Source organism: Chrysochloris asiatica, unplaced genomic scaffold, assembly GCF_000296735.1.
Source record: "Chrysochloris asiatica unplaced genomic scaffold, ChrAsi1.0 scaffold00084, whole genome shotgun sequence".
In the NCBI taxonomy this organism is placed as follows: Eukaryota; Metazoa; Chordata; class Mammalia; order Afrosoricida; family Chrysochloridae; genus Chrysochloris; species Chrysochloris asiatica.
The window spans coordinates 10976362-10990438 of NW_006408602.1; positions in this window are offsets into that span (position 1 = coordinate 10976362).

The window sequence follows — 14077 nt, forward strand, 5'->3', positions numbered from 1 at the left end:
CATAGCGACCCCGTACAGGGTTTCCGAGGGTGTAAATCTTTACGGGAGTAGAAAGCCTGATCTTTCTCCCGCGGAGCAGCTGGTAGTTTCGAACCGCTGACCTTAAGGTTCGCAGCCCGATTCGTAGGCACAACAAAACAAAATGTTGCCTGTTCCTGAACTTACCTCACAATTTTTGCTACACTAGAGGACATTGCTGCTATCACTGTACCAGTCCCTCTTATTGGGGATCTACCTCTTTTTAGCTTACCCCCACTTTACCAAACATGATGTCCTTCTCCAAGGACTGGTCCCTCCTGATAATATGCTGTAAGTATGAAAAACAAAGTCTGGCCATCTTGGCTTCTAAGTAGCATTCTGGTTGTTCTTCTTCCAAAAGAGATTTGTTTGTTCTCATTGTCCATGATACTTTTAATATTCTTCTCCAACACCATAACTCAAATACATCAATTCTTCTACAATCTTCCTTATTCACTGTCCAGCTTTCGCATCCATATGAGGTTATTGAAAATACCATGGCTTGGGTCAAGTGCACCTTAGTCCTCAAACTGACATCTTTGTTCTTGGACACTTTAAAGAAGTCTTGTGCACCAGATTTTATTTCTTAACTACTGTTTCCATGCGTGTTGATGTAAAATAAAGTCTTTGACAACTTCAGTATTTTCTCTCCATTTATCATGATGTTGTTTAGTGGTACAGTGGTGAGGATTTTCATTTTCTTTACATTGACATGCAACCCATACTGAAAACTGCAGTCTTTGACCTTTACCCTAAGCATTTTAAGTACTCTTCTCTCTCAGCAAGAAAGGATGTATTATCTGCTTACCACAGTTGTTAAGCAGTCTTCCTCCAATCATGCTGCTGCATTCTTCTTCATATCACCCAGTTTCTGGAATTATTTACTCAGCATACTCTGGTAGCGTAGTGGTTACGAATCGGACTGTGAACCACAAGGTCAACAGTTCAAAACTACCAGATGTCCCACAGGAGAAAGATGAAACTTTCTGCTCCCGTAAAGTTTTACAGCCTCGGAAACGCTGTACAGGGTCACTATGAGTATGAACCGACTCCACGGCACATAACAATAACAACAATACAGATGTATAAATATGGTGAAAGAATACAACTGTGGGACACACCTTTCCTGATTTTAAACCATTCAGTGTCCCCTTGTTCTGTTCAAACAACTGCCTCTTAATCTGTGTTCAGGTTATTCATGAGCTTTTTTATGTATTGTTATTGTTAGATGCCATCAAGTCAATACCAATTTATAGCAACCTTATACACAACAACACAAAACACTGCCCAGCTCTGTACCAACCAACCTCACAATCATTGCTAACTTGAGCCCATTGCTGCTGCCTCTGGCTGATCCATCTTGTTGTTGGTCTTCCTCTTTTTGGATGATGCTACTCTTTACCAGGCATGATGTACTTCTGTGATGCGTCTCACCTGATATGTGTGAAGTATGATAAACAAAGTCTGACCACTCTGCTTTCTATGGAGCATTCTGGTTGTACTTCTTCCAACACAGATTTGTTTGTATTTTTTTTAGCAATCCGAAAGAACAATATTCTCCTCCAACATCATAACTCAACTGCATCTACTCTTCTGTGACCTTCTTTATGTAGATTTAGCTACAAATATTAAAAATAGACCTTATCTATTAAAATGATCTATTGCAGCTTACTGTTATGATACTACTTGTTTACTTATTTTGTACATCTCTTATAAGAAGGGAAGTTTAGTTTGATTGTTGTCTGGTATTATACAGAAAATGTATCATAATAATGTACTTTGTTATTGCTGCTCTTAAGTGCCATCAAGTCGGTTCCAACCCATAGCAACCTTGTATAGTGTTTCTGAGGAGTGGCTGATGAGTTTGAACTGTCTACCTTGCAGCTCAAATCAACTTTGAGATTGAGTGCTGATCCTATGGTGCCACACCAGAATGCCTTCTAACCAATTGCAACATAATATTTGTTGTTGTTAAGTGCCGTTGAGTCAGTTCCTACCCATAGCGACTCTCTAGAGGGTTTCCAAGGAGCAACTGGTGAGCTTGAACCACCAACCTCGCAGTTCAAACTGACTTTGCAGTGTAGTGCATTAACCCACAGCACCACACATATCCTCAAATATATGCAAAAAGAATAGAAAAAGAGCTTCTATTCTAGTATTTGAAATGTGTTATAATCTGCCTAAAAAGAAATGTGTTGGTGAACTTAAAAATAAGAATTAATGTGTGTAGTCAATTTGGATTTTTGTTTCTGAATATGGTTGTCAGATTATTTAAATATTTATAGAATCCTTGATTATAAAAGCTAGCATTCATATTGGGTATCCTGAGGCCATTTTCTGGAAAACTCCTCAAAATAAACAGGTGTAAACACAGGAACAGCAGAATGGCATGTAAAGTTATGCTGACCTCATATTGATTATAATTTCAAACTGATAGCAAAAAAAAAAAAAAAATGTGGCTTAGATTTTTGATGATATAAAATGGCAAATTTAGGAAAGAAAAAGATTTCAATAAATATATCCCTCTGCAATCAAGAAATATCACTATAAAAGGAAATTGAAGAATGCACAATAAAATAAACTTAGATTATCTCCAAGTCTCCTTCAAAATTATGAATATTTGTTTTATGTTTCTTTATTAAATGAAATATAAGTCTAACTTAAGTCTGTAGTTAGAATTTTTAGGAAGCTGAAGTTTATAAGATGTGTGGAAGCAAAACTCTGGCAGACTGAATTGTTTCATCCTCTATAATGGGGAACTAACTAATTTAACAAGGAACTCTGAAGCTGGTGTAAGCTGACAATGTGGCAGGAATTGTTGTTGTTCAGTGCCGTCGAGTCGGTTCGGACCCATAGCGACCCTGTACAGGGTTTCCGAGTGGCAGGAATAGAGGGCTTATAAAATAATTTGAGGAAAATGTTATGGTGAAATTTCCCACAGTAAGGAAATGACAAACTCATTGTTTGTAAAAAACAACAACAACAACTTTCTTTTCAGACTTGTCTCTTTAAACCTATTACAGCAATGTAAAGACAACAGTACAATAACAACTTTTACCATTTACTGATTTTCCATTATATTGTCAACACTGTGATAAATATTTACTGTTATCCTCTTTATTCTTGCCGGAAATCATTGAAGTTAGTGTTGGATAAAAATTCTTGTATTTCTTTGGACAAATTTCTTGAAAGTTGAGTAGATTTATGCTACTCTTTCCAAGTGAAAACTATACTGGAGAGACAATTTCTGGTCTTATTTCCATCCTGCCCTTGAAAATAATATTTCCTAGTGGTGAGGCGAGGAGAAGAAGTCAGCATATCGAAGTTTCAGTCCCTCTGGAGCTACTTGCTCACACTCTACACACTCTTTCTCTCATGTCCTCTATGGAAAGTCCTAAAATTGTCCAATGGCTTTACATGGATGGAAGGAAATAAGGAGCCTTATTTTAACATTAGAACCCAACTAGTGCTTTCCACTCTAGATTCATTAGCATTGAAGTATTTTGAAATCTAACATCCCACTGAATATATCTTTTGTTTGGATCAAAACCTAAATGTTGTTGTTAAGTACAGTCAAATTGGTTCTGACACATAGCAACCCTTTATAGGGTTTCTGAGGAGCAGTTGGTAAGCTTGAAACACCCATCTTGTGGACCAAACCCACTTTGCAGTTGAGTGCATTAACCCCCAGCATCACACCAGGACTCCAAATGGTAATAGAGTTTACATTTTAGACCCTGAAAAACCCAGGCTCAGAGACATTAAACCATGTTTAAGTCACATAACTAATGATGAATTGGTGTTTAGAATCCAGATTTATCTTAAATGTAGTGCTTTCACATATCTTGTGATATAATTTATTTTATTTGTTTTGTTGTGTTTGAGAATGTACACAGTAGAATACCAATTCAACAATTTTTACATTTACAATTCAGTGGCATTGATTACATTCTTCAAGATGTGCAACGATTCTTACCTTTTTCCTGAATTGTTACTCATATTTTTTTTTTATAATCTCTCAACTCTCACCTCTCACTGACTAATCTCTTTGGAGAGAAAATTGGAGATCTTGAACTGTATAACCAGGGCCTGTATATAGTTTTACTGTAAAATTGCATTTTCAGGGTGTGTTGTGAAAAAACAAAGGCTTGGTTGATTGAATAAGTAAGATGAACATGGTGTCATTTGTCTAGATGATGAACATGTAAGTTGTTTTGTTACTTTGTGGGCATTTGGTTGCTTTTTTGTTGTTGTTTCAAAGGCTAGTAGGAAGGTTTAGATTTGACTAGCTGATCTTCAAGAGAGAACCTGAATCTCATAGTATTGAGTGGTATTTGTATTGAAGTAAGAGAAAAAAGTACCTGCTAGTTCTTTCCAGTAGCAGAAGAGAGGATTAACTATCTCATGGCTTTGGATTGTATTTGCATTAAGATAATTTGCAAACATACCAGCTGTAGCTCCTTCTAGTTACTGAAGAGAGACCTAGAAATCAACACTCATTCCTCCTATGTCTCATGCAATGGGAAACAACCTAATGTCTCCACACTGTAGTCTCCAGGACCTAGAGATGATGATACCTGACCAAAACCTGAGGCAGCAAGCCTTTTCACTGTTTCAGATATAAGAAGGGATTTGGACTCTCATATTCCTTAAGGAGGGATTGTATGTGTCTGACTCACAGAGCGGACCAAGCTCTTGAACAGTGAGGACATAGTTGAGGAAGGGACAGAAAAGAAGAATATCGAAAAAAGGGAAAAGATTACCACTGCAAGGGCATTGATTAATAAGTAAAAGATAGAGAATAATTTAGTGCAAATTATCCACTAGAATTATTACAAATAGGCCAACCCACTTTCCACTCTTCCTCTTACCTAACCAGAGGTTCCATAGTGATGGACCAGTTTATCACAACAACAATGACCAAAGCTGCCATCTGTTGTTGTTGTTAAGTGCCATCCAACTCATAGCAATCCAGTATAGGACTTCTGCGGAACAACTGGTGAATTGATACCACAGTTCTTATGGTTCAAACCAACCTTGCAGAATCACAGCAGAAGTATGACATTTACTGAGTACTTAATTCTGTGAAAACCTGCAAGTAAATCTTTACGCATTTTCTACTATTTAATTCTCGTAAGAATCTTACCAGATACTGCGTTTATGTCCAATTTATAGATGAGAAGTTGAGGTAATAGAGATTGAATGACAATTCTAACATCAAATAACCAGTAAGCTGTGTGAGTGAGGATTCAAAGGCAGGCAGCCTGATTTATGTCCTTATACTATTAATCTTATATTTCCACCACGGGAAATGAAATTATGGGTGTCATGGTGTTTGTTCTTATAACCCTTATACTCTTTGTATTGTTCATAGAAATTTCTGGTGTGGAGGCAAGGAATTTAAAAATTGAAGTGATGCATGGCCTGTTTGTTACTCTCACTAACTGAGGACAAGAGCTCTTCTCTATTTTCTGGAAATTCTGTGTCCCAAATATGTGTCCCAAATGAGAAAGAGCACAGAAACATTTGTGACACAGACTTTCAAAAAAACAAACAAATGAATGAATCAAAAAGTAATTCATTTGTTTTGATTTATAAAAAATAAAGCATTGTTGCATATATGCAACACCAACTGTTTGTATCTTTCACATTAGTAGTAAAAGGCATGTTGGAATGGAACATCTCCACAGTCTACATATTGATGATTTGCTCTTACTTGCAAGACGTAAGAGAATGCATTCATTACAGTAGGTGACAATTTTCAATCCTTTCTCTCTGATCCTTACTGGCACAAAGTTATACTTCTTAGCTAAAAAGGCATTTATATTCTAGTGGAGTCTGGCAATCAAGAGATATGAGGAACAAATTAGAGAACAAAGTGACTATATGCAGTATGGTCAGCTGCAAGATCCTGAACAGTCCCTTTGGTTACTAGTAAAAAGTAAAACGAAGGCTGATGCCTTTGCTCTATTTTTCAGGAGCTAGTTAGAGAGTTGTTCTGCTGTGCATAGGGTCGCTATGGGTCGGTACTGATTCGATGGCACCTAATAACAATAACAGTAAGAGAGTGGACAAAACCAAACAAGACAAAGAAAACCACATCACCTGTCACAAGGTTCAGTGAGATTGCCCTGATCTCTAGTTAAGAAAGTTCAGAAGTGAGTTTCTGGGTCATGAGTAGAGGAAATAGTGTGAGTTATGTCACTCTCCATGTGAGGAAAGAGTTAACAGAGCAGATCACATTGCTCAGTTTAAAGTTAAAGCAGAGTAATAGATGATGAGGCTGAGGAAATAGGCTGAGGCAAAAGCATGCAGGATCTTATAGATTATAGTGAACAGTCTGGATTTTATTTTAATTGTGATAGGGATGTCACAAGAGAATTTAAACAAGGTGGTAAACTGATGTGACTTACAATCATTCTGGATGCTATGGAGAAAGAACTTTTAGCTGGGAAGATAGAAGTGGGGAGGCAAATTGCAACAACCATGCTAAGTGACATTTACAATTTGCTATAGCACTCCAGCAGTGAAGAGTAACAAGTGAAATTCAGAATAAGTTTGAATATATACCAGACAGGACTGGATGATGGGCTGGCCCTAATATGAGTGCAGAAACAATGATTAAAGATCATTTATAGCTAGATGATGATACTATTTATATTCTATTTTTATGTGGAACACTGGGAGGACTGTATTAGAGAAATGGTGGTTGGTAACCAAGATTTCTGTTTGTGATAGGCTAAATTTGAAATGACAATTAAGTGGCCAAGTGCATATGTTAAAATGACATCTAATTAATGAGTCTGGAATTTGGGGAAGTGGTGAGAGCAAGAAATATGAATTTAGGAGTGTGCAGCAAAGAGATGGTAATAGAAGCCACAAGTCCAAATGGAACCATCCAGGAAGAGAAGGCTAAGTAGAAAATAAAGGGTTAAATGTTCCAACATTTAGAACTCTGAAATTGAAAGACAAACAGCAAAGAAACTGATAACTCAGGAATAAAATCAAGAATGTATATTATCATAGAATAGGGAGAGCAGTCAAATGTAGCAAATGGTTATGGAGACTTGAAAAACAGCAGACTATGAGTATGTTTTTTTCTCTTTTCAAGAACTTTGTTGTGAAAAAAAAAATGTGGTTGTAGATGGAGGTGAAATTGAGGACATTTTTGTTTGTTTTCTAACGATGGAGGGTGATAAAGAATGCTTGTGTGTCCTTGAAAATGCTCGGATAATGAAGTTTTTGTTAAGTGCCTTCAAGTCAGTTCCAACTCCTGGTGACCCTGTATAGGATTCTGAGGAAGGGCTGGTGAGTTTGAACCACCAACTCGCAGTTCAAACCGACATTGCAGTCCAGCACATTAACCCACAGGGCCACACTAGGACTCCGGGGTAGTGAAGTAGAAAATGGTTATGTGTTAATTGAAGGTAATAACTATCAGAGTGAAGTTCTTGAGGAGTCTAATCGTGTAGATGAAAACACTAAATGAAACATGGCAAAGCAGTAGAACAAAAAGACCTGGATCCTTGCATTACGTCATATATCAGAACTGCACTGGCACACCGTGACTTGTGATTGTTACATAAAAAAGAGTAAAAAGCTTTGAACCACAAGATTGTATTGAACCGCAAGGTTGGTGGTTCAAACTCACCAACTGCTCCTCAGAAACCAGGGTCACTCGATGACACTTAGCAACAACAATAACAACATTTTGCTTTTACAACTATATGTTATGGTCTTCATTAAAGTAAAATAGTTATCTAATCATAATTATTATTATTTCAATAAATGTGATTCAAAGTTTAGATAAATCATTGTAGTATACTTCAAGTTCCAGAGTCATGGTGTAGCGCTGTGGAAAGGTCAGTTTGAACCACCAAGTCTGTGGTTCAAATGCACCAGCTGCTCTTCAGAAACCCTACACAGGGTAGCTATGAGTCAGAACCAAGTCGACTGCACTTAATAACAACAATATAATTCTATTTCCATTAAATAAGCACTATTTTTGTAACTTATGCATATTATATATTAATGTTATGCATATTTTCTTAAATATATGAATCTTTACATTTATAGATGATTTTTCAATATCTCTTATATGTTAGAGATTTATAGATTTAATTGGCTACACCTTCAGAACTTGGTGTCAATGTCAGAAAATGGGGCCCTTTCAAACTGCATCAAAAAGAATCAATAAAAAATTGAAATTATTGCCTACAGAAGTGACATTCTGAAACATGATTTGTGAGTGTTCTGCTGATGAAAAGCGGATTTCTCTGAAATTTTATTAAGAGTACTAAAATGTGCCTAGTGAGTTTATGATCAAATTAATTATTATATACTACCAATAGGGTTCCAAAATAGGTTCAAACTCACCAGCTGCTCCTTAGAAACCCTGTACAGGATTGCTATAGGACAGAATCAGCTCAACAACAATCAATAGAATTTGGTAAGATATGGATTATGAGCTGGGCTTGTAAATTAAAACGTATTTCACAGGTTTATTCTAAACAAAATGTCTTTGTAATTATCGGATGACTGCATACAAATTCTCTAAGTAATATACTTGTGTTAAAAAAACAAACAAACAAACAAAAATGGTCCAATCAAGAGTGACTTTTGAGGGAAACTGCTGGGCCAGTTAAATTCCAGACAGAGACCAGCTCAGAAAATTATGTTGACTGTTTTTGCAATTCCAAAGGGGTCATCTTGATAGATTTTTTGAAGTACACAAACCAATCATGGCCTTATTAAGAAAACTAGAAACTGCACTGGTGAGGAAAAGGTCAGGAAATTTGCACCACAGAATTTTGTTTTCCCATCATAATAATGAATCTGTTCATTTCTCAAATGTAGTAAGGGCTATCCTAAAAGATTTTCTTGGGTGCTGTAGAATAAACACTAGACTTCAAGATCTTGTGGTTTGAACCACTAGGTTCATAGTTTGAACTCACCAGCTGCTCCTCGAGAAACCCATACAGGATCACTCTGAGTTGGAACTGGCTCCACTGCACTTACAACAACAACACCGTATCCACCTTACAGCCCTGGTCTTTGCTCTTCAGACTTTTTGTTGCCAAAACTCAAAGAACGTTGAAAAAGAACACAATTTGAATTCCCTGATGATGTCAAAACTGATTTTTTGAAGTGGTATAAATAAAAAAGCACAGAATTCTTTAAGGAAGGGTAGTTAAATGCCATCATCAAATCAGTTCCAACTCATGTGACCATGTATAGGGTTTCTGAAGGACAGCTGGTGATATTGAACTGCCGACCTTGAGGTTAGCTGCCCAGTGTTTATCCTACAGTGCCGCACCAAGACTCCTAATGAAGAGTTGTTGTTGTTGTTGTTATTAAGGGCCTTTGAGTCAGTTCCAACTCATAGTGAACCTGTATAGGGTTTCCAACGAGCTTTAAACCACTGATCTTGCAGTTCAAACCAACCTTACTTTCCAGTGCATTATCACACAATGCCACACCAGGGAAGGGTTGTTGTTGTCAAGTGCCATTGAGTTGATTCTGACCCATAGTGACCCTGTATAGGGTTTCCAGGGAGCAGCTGGTGAGCTTGAACCACCAACCTTGGAGTTCAAATGACTGCAGTCTGATGCATTATCCCACAGCACCACACCAGGAAGAGTTAGAGAGACGGAAATACTACTTTCAGAAGTGCATAGACCTAAATGGAGAATAATTTGGGGAAAAATAACTTCACATTTTCACATTTTGATATTTCTGTTTAATAAATGTTTCTATGATTTTGTAGAAATATTTTTTTACTTATCCCCATACTTGTACAAGAGAGTTTTTATACAGTAATAGTACTATTTGGAGGCTTGACACTGTTCAGCCCTTTCCACTAGGGTGAAGGGGAGCCATGGCTCCCAGCTAAATTCTAACAAGATCCTCCAAAAATATTGTCTGCTGTCATTTTGTGTTTGAGCACAAATGCCTAAGTCTCCGCAATTGCCCAGGAGAAAGATACAGGACTTGCCACGGTCTTGGACTACCATAACACGAGAAAAGAGTTACTTTTGGTCATCCATGTCACTTCCCTCTGATTCTAGACCCAATAGCATGAATCCTGTTATTATCAAATAAGGACAAAATAAGCATTCTAATATTTTGATATCTTATGTTTCATATAAAACAAGTATTTATAATTCAGGCAACTAAGTGAGTCTTTTGTAGTTGTGGAGAGTACGGAACAACAGTTCTTGTATTTTTATCAATTAGATCATAATATAAATTTTGTGTTGTGATTTTCATTGTTTTTTCATGCATCCATTCTGCATATCTTTTCTGATTAGAAAACACAGACCCATCTAATTCTTCCAATGAATGTATAGCATTCCATTAAACAAACAATACAATCAAACATATTACTATTAATGATCTTTTAGGTTGCTGTAAGTTTTTTTTTTTTTTTTAATGTCATATTATTAGGAATTATGAAGATATAGTCTTGCAGTTTGAAGCCTAAGATACCCTTAACCAAGCCATATTATTTTCAATCACTTCATATTCATGTGTAAGTTGGACAATGAATAAGGAATGCCAGAGAAGAATGGATTCATTTGAGTTGTGGTGTTGGAGAAGAATATTAAAAACACCATGAACAGTCAGAAGAACAAACAAACCTGTGCTGAAAAAAGTACAACCAGAATGAACCTTAGAAGCAAGGTTGATGAGACTTCATCTCTCATACTTAAGGTTTGTTATCAGGACAGACCAGTCCTTAGAGAAATGGAGGGTCAGAGGAAACAGGGAAGACCCCAAAAGAGATGTGTTGACCCAGTGGCAGCAGCAATGGCCTCAAATGTAACAATTGTGATGCTGACTCAGGACCTAGCAGTGCTTCCTCTGTGGTGCATAATGGCACTGTTAGTTGAAATGAACAGATGGAACCTAACAACAACAGTCTTGCAATCTCTTTTCTCTTTCTAGAGTAATTTACAAGATATATGCATTCTTTTAACATACATATCTTGTCTAAATTCTATCATCTAATTTTATGTTGTATTTCTTTTTGGTAAGCCTTTTATTCCACAACTCATCTCTCAGTTTGTGGTGGCTTGCATGTTGCTGTGATTCTAGAAGTTATTTCACTGATATTTTAAATGCTAGCAGGGTAGCTGATGATGGACAAGTTTCAGCTGAGTTTCCTGAATAAGGTGGACTAGAAAGAAGGAGAGATGGACTGTTCTGCTGAATATTGAGTCACTGAAAACCTTATGAAAAGCAGTGGGACAATGTCACCACTAGACTATTCAATACTGAAACATGAAGTAAAGCAATGGACTCATGTCAGATATAATGCTGGAAGATGAGCCCTTCAGGTTGGAAGGCAGTCCAAGGATGACTAGAAGAGCTGCTTCCTCAAAGTACAGTTGAACTTGAGGACACGAATGGAGCTTATGGGACCTTCATTTCCTGAAATGAAGCACAACTGAAAGTGAGGAGCAACAGCTGTAGACATCTATTAATAATCGGAACACAGAATGTATAAAATATGAATCTAGGAAAATTGGAAGGTGAAATGGACTGGTATTGGCAATTTTTAATCTGACAGTCACATGGTTTACTATGCCAGAAATGAAAACTAAAGAGGAATGGCTTAGCATTCATCATCAAAAAGGACATTTTAAGATCTATCTTGAAGTACAATGCTAACTGTGATATAATAATATTCATTCACCTACGAAAAAGATCAGTTAATAAAACTATTATTCAAATTTACTGAAGCCAGTGATGATGAAATGAAAGAATTCTACCAATTTCTTCAGTCTGAAATTGTTCAAACATGCAATCAAGATGTATTGATAGTTACTGGCAAATGGAATGCAAAAGTTGGAAACAAAGAGGAAGGATCAATAGTTGGAAAATATGACCTGGGTCTTAAAAATGATGGTGGAAAACTCATGATAGAGTTTTGCAAGCCCAATGACTTCTTCATTGCTAATACCTGTTTTAAACAACATAAAATAATAAAATACACATGGACTTTACCAGCTGGAGTACACAGGAATTGAATTGACTACATCTGTAGAAAGAAATGGTGGAAAAGCTCCATATCGTCAAGTGAAACAAGAACAGGGGCAGACTGTGGAACCGACCATCAATTGCTCATATGCAAGTACAGGCTGAAGCTGAAGAAAATTAAAACAATCCACCAGAGCTAAAATATGACCTCGAACATATCCCACCTGAATTTAGAGTTCATCTCTAAATTAGACACTAATGACAAAAGACCAGATTTATGGGACGACATCAAGAACACCACATAGGAAAAAAGCAAGGTCATTAAGAAGGCAAGAAAGAAAGAAAAGACCAAAATGGATGTCAGAAGAGACTCTGAAACTTACTAAAGCAAAGGGAAGATATGAGGTGGTTAAAGAGCTGAATAAAAGGTTTCAAAGGGCAACTTGAGAAGACAGTCAAATGTTTTAATGAAATGTGCAAAGACCTGGAGTTAAAAAACAAAAAGGGAAGAACACGGTCAACATTTCTCAGACTAAAAGAACTGAAGAAAAAAATTGAAGTCTTGACTTTAAATATTGAAGGATTCTATAGACTCCTGGTTTGGCACTATAGGATAATTAGTGGACTGCTGGTCACAACTTTGACAGTTCAAACCCAGCAACTGTTCCTTGGAAATTCTATACAGGGTTGCTATTAGTCAGAATTGACTTGATGGCACTTAACAACAACAGTGAGCAAAATGGTATCCTGGTATGGCACTGTAGAATAAGCATTAGACCACAAGGTCTATTTGAACCACAAAGTCTGCAGTTCGAACTCACCAGCCACTCCTTGGAAGCACTATGCAAGGTTGCTGAGTTGGAACTGACTTGAAAGTGCTTAACAACATCACTATCTTGGACAAAATATTAAATGATGCAGAAAGCATCAAAAGAAGAAGGTAGGAATACACAGCTACTGTACCAAGAAGATATGGTCAATGATCAACCATTTCAAGTGGTAGCATATGATCAAGAGCCAGTAATAATGAAGGTAGTCATCCAAGGTTCACTGAGGCACTGGCAAAGAACAAGGCTCCAGTAATTGATAGAATGAAAAATGAAATATTTCAAGAAACTGATGCGACACTGGAGGTGCTCAGTCATCTTCACCAAGAAATTTGAAAGATAGCTAGCTGGCAACTAACTGGATGAGGTCCATATTTGTGACCATTCCAAGGAAAGGTGACCCAATGGAATGCAGAAATCATCAGACAATATTACTAATATCACTTGCAAGTAAAATTTTTCTAAAGATAATTTAAAAATGGCTGTAGCAGTACATTGACAGGGAGCTTCCATAGGTTCAGACCAGATTCAGACAGGGATGTTGAACAAGGGGCATCATTTCTGATATAAGATGGATCTTGGCTAAAAGTATAGAATACCAGAAAGATGTATACCTGTGCTTTATTGACTATTTTCAAAGGCTTTCAATTGTGTGGATCATGGCAAGCTATGGACAACATTATGGAGAATGAGTATTACAGAACACTTAATTGTGCTCTTGAAGAACCTGTACATAGATCGAGAGGCAGACATACAAGCAGAACAAGGGAACACTGAATGGTTTAAAGTCAGGAAAGGTCAGGGTTGTATTCTTTCACCATATTTAGTCCTTGTGTGGTACTCAAGGATAATGTACTGGGCCGAAAGGTCAGTTTTAGGTACAAGGTCGGTGGTTCAAATCCACCAGTCACTCCTAGGAAACCCTGTACAGGGTCGCTATGAGGCAGAACTGAATCGACGGTACTTAACAACAACAACAACGTTCAATCCATATGCTGAACAGATAAACTGAAATGCTGGATTATACAAAAAATAACATGGCATCAGGATTGGAGGAGGACTCATCAGCAATCTGCGATGTGCAGATAATTCATCTTTGCCTACTAAACTTAAAGAGGACTTAAAATACTTACTGATGAAAATTAAGGACCATAGCCTAGTAGGTTGCACCTTAATGTAAAGAAAACAAATGCCCTCACAACTGAACCAATAAATAATATCATGATAAATGGAGAAAAGATTGAAGTTGT